General features: G+C 44.2%; 1 pseudogene; it reads left to right on the top strand.

The window, feature by feature from the left end:
• Positions 1–625: 625 nt before the first annotated feature.
• LOC100622891 (asparagine synthetase [glutamine-hydrolyzing]-like) lies at positions 626–3,316 on the top strand (annotated as a pseudogene).
• Positions 3,317–3,922: the final 606 nt, after the last annotated feature.

Raw genomic sequence — 3,922 nt, 5'->3', positions numbered from 1 at the left:
ATGACTGGATTAAGAAGATGTGGTATATATACACAATGGAATACTACTCAGTCATAAAGAGAAAAAAATAATGCCATTTGCAGCAACATGAATGGAACTAGAGAGTCTTAAGTGAAGTAAGCCAAAAAGAGGAAGACAGATACCATATGATATCACTTATACATGGAATCTAAGATATGGCACAGATGAACCTATCTACAGAACAGAAACAGACTCACAGACAGGGACAGCAGACTTGTGGTTGCCGAGGAGGAGGTGGAGGGAGTGGGATGGACTGGGAGTTCAGGGTTAATGACTGCATTATATTTAGAATGGACAGACAATGAGGTCCTGCTGTGTAGCACAGGGAACTATGTCCAATCACTTGTGATGGAACATGATGAAAGATAATATGAAAAAGAGAGTGTGTATAGATATACGGCTGGGTCACTTTGCTGCACAGCAGAAATTGACAGAACAATGTAAATCAACTATAATTTTTTTAAATTAAAAAAAAAAAAAAAGAAGAAGAGAAAACAAACAACGGAGATGGCCCACAGCCCTTGCCGCTACTCTGCCTGCCAGCCGGCCTGCTCACACCAGACCGCCTGCAGCTCACTGCACCACGTGGAACATTCGGGCCCTTTTTGACAGTGATGACTATCTTCCTAGTCAGTGTCTGAGTGACATGAAGATTGCACGGAGGTCCAGGTGCATTTTGTCTTCAGAATGTCAATGGCCACAGCAACTGCTACTTTGGACTCCACTGGTTGGCAGTAGTTGACCCACTGTTTGGAATGCAGCCAATGTGAGCAAAGAAATATCCTTAATTGTGGGTCTGTTATAATGGTGAGATCTATAACCACAAGGAGATAAAAACACCATCTTTAATTTGATCACCAGACCTAAGCAGATGGTGAGATAATCCTTCATCTTTATGACAAAGGAGTAAGCGATTTGTATGTTTAATGGGATGTCTGATTTGTATGTTTAATGGGATGTCTGCATTTATTTTACTGGATACTACCGGTAAGAAAGCATTCCTGGGCAGAGAGATACCTATGTAGTCAGATCTTTCTTTAAAGCCATGATACAAGATGAATATTTGCCTGAGTGTTCAGAAGCTAAAGGTCTTGAAGCAAACCACAACTTTTTCAAACTTAGGCCCTTTTCCCAGGACACTATAAAATTTTGGATCTAAAGCCAAATGGGGGAGCTCCTGTTGTAGCTCAGAGGTTAACGAATCCGACTAGGAACCATGAGGTTACGGTTCGATCCCTGGCTTTGCTCAGTGGGTTAAGGATCTGGTGTTGCTGTGAGCTGTGGTGTAGGCCATCGGCTACAGCTCCAGTTCGACCCCTAGCCTGGGAACCTTCACATGCCGCAGGTGCAGTCCCAGAAAAGACACACAAAAAAAAAGCCAATGGCAAAGTTGCATCAGAGGAAATGAACCCCGAATTTCATGCCCTCTATAACAGTGTGAAGAAACTAGTCCCAGATTTTGAGATAGAAATTATGAAGAGAGGGGAGGAGAACTGGAGAGAGCGAGTATAAAGGAGGACAGTTCTTCCAAGGACCTTCGCTCTAAAGGAGAGTGACAAATAGAAGAGAAACATTACAGCATGTATAGATCTGCATATGCTCTGTAAAAGATCCAGAAGAGAGGAGAAAAACTGATAAGGCAAGAGAGCGCAAGAGAGCGCGAATAATCCTTAAAACTGAAACTCGGGAGTTTTGGTTGTAGCACAATGGGTTAAGATCTGGAGTTGCCACAACTGTGGCATAAATTGCAGCTGCAGCTCAGATTTGATTCCTGGCCTGGGAACCTCCATCTATGAGTGCGGCAAAAAAAAAAAAAAAAAGAAAAGGAAGAAAAAAGAAACTCAACATAAACCTGCTGTGATTCCACTGGGAGCAAGTTAGCATTTGTCTAGTGAAGTGGCTTTATTCACATGATCTTTCCTCTTCATATATACACATACTCTGGATCCTCTTTGACAATGCTAAGAAATACCTGATGACAGACAGAAGGACTGGATGCCTTCTATCAGGGGGCTTGGATTCCAGCTTGGTTGCTGTCACTCTATCGAAGCAGCTAAAGGAGGCCCAAGTATAGTATCCTCCAGACATATGCAACTGGCATGAGAGACAGTCTCAATTTACTGGCTGCTAGAAAGGTGGCAAACCATATTGGGAGTGAACATCACCAAGTCTTTTTTAACTCTGAGGAAGGCTTCCAGTCCTGGATGAGGTCATATTTTACTTGGAAAGTTATGACACCACAACAGCCCATGCTTCAGTAGGTATGTACTTAATTTCCAAGTAAATGTGAAAAGCACAGGGGTTCCCATTGTGGCTCAGCAGTTAACAAACCTGACTAGTATCCACGAAGACGCAGGTTCAATCCCTGGCCTCGCTCAGTGGGTTAAGAATCCGGCATTGCCATGAGCTGTGGTGTAGGTTGCAGATGAGACTTGGATCTGGCATTGCTGTGGTTGTGGTGTGGGCCAGCAGCTACAGCTCCGAATTGACTCCTAGCCTGGGAACCTAGCTCGGATCCCCTGTTGCTAGGGCTCTGGTGTAGCCGGCAGCTACAGCTCTGACTGGGAACCTCTATATGCCACAGGTGCAGCCCTAAAAAGACAAAAAGACAAAAAAAAAAAAAGAAAGAAAGAAAGCAAAGCACAGATACTGTGGTAATTTTCTCTGGAGAAAGTTCAGACAAACTCACACAGGGTTACATATATTTTCACAAAAATTTCGTCTAAAAAAGCCAAGGAACAGAGTAAGAGACTTCTGAAGAAATTCTATTTGTTTGATGTTCTCTGCAGAGATCAAACTACTGCTGTCCATGGCCTTGAACTGAGGATTCCATTCCTGGATTATTGATTTTCTTCCTAGTACTTCTCTCTGCCACCAAAATGAGAATGCCAGAGAATGGAACAGAAAACATCTCCTGAAAGGAATATTTAAGGATTCCAGTTTGACACTAAAGAGATTCTCCAGTGACCAAAAGAAGCCTTCAGTGATGGGAAAACCTCAGTTAAGAATTTCTGCTTAGAGTTTTACAGGAATATGTTGAACATCAGGTTGATGATGCAATGGACAGCAACTGCACGACAAACATTTCCTTTCAGCACTCCTAAAACTAAAGACGGCTTTTATCACCATCAAATCTTTGAACGTCGCTTACCCAGGCCAGGCTGATAGGCTGACCGATTCCTGGATGCCAAAGCAGATCAATGCCACTGACACCGCTGCCTGCACTTTGACCCGCTACAAGTCAGCTGACAAAACTTGGGCACTCTCTAAGCTACAGACAAAGTGTTTCTTGTGAAGGTAGGGGGATTGGGGTCAGGGGGTAGGGGCAGCAATGAGAGTCAACCATCCAGTACTTGGGCATTTAAAAAAGGAAAGTAGGAGTTCCCGTCATGGCTGAGGGGTTAACGAATCCAACTAGAAACCAAGAGGTTGCGAGTTTGATCCCTGGCCTTGCTCAATGGGTTAAGGATCCGGCATTGTCGTGAGCTGTAGTTGGTGTAAGTTTCAGATCCGGCTCAGATCCCGTGTTGCTGCGGCTCTGGCGTAGGCTGGCAGCAAAAAAAATAATAAAATTCTCTTCCTCTTTGGCTTTTCTGAAACCAATGTCTCCTGGTTTATCTTAGAATTCTCTGACTTCACTTCTCAGTATCTGTCACTGGGCCCTCTCTTCCACCTATCCTCTCGATACTGGTAGTCCCTATTCTTTTTTTTTTGGGGGGGGGGTTGGTTTTTGTTTTTGTTTGTCTTTCTGCCTTTTCTAGAGCCGCTCCTGCAGCATATGGAGGTTCCCAGGCTAGGGGTCTGATTGGAGCTATAGCTGCCAAACAAAGCCACAGCAATGCAGGATCCGAGCCGCATCTGCAACCTACACCACAGTTCACGGCAACGCTGGATCCCCAAC

The sequence above is a fragment of the Sus scrofa genome, chromosome 11 (genome assembly GCF_054392235.1).
Source record: "Sus scrofa isolate SSC_HxYL_T2T_F1_AM1 chromosome 11, Sscrofa_HxYL_maternal_Yorkshire_Landrace_v2.0, whole genome shotgun sequence".
Lineage (NCBI taxonomy): Eukaryota > Metazoa > Chordata > Mammalia > Artiodactyla > Suidae > Sus > Sus scrofa.
Note: the sequence above shows the minus strand (reverse complement) of the source record. Positions and strands in the feature narration are given on the sequence as shown.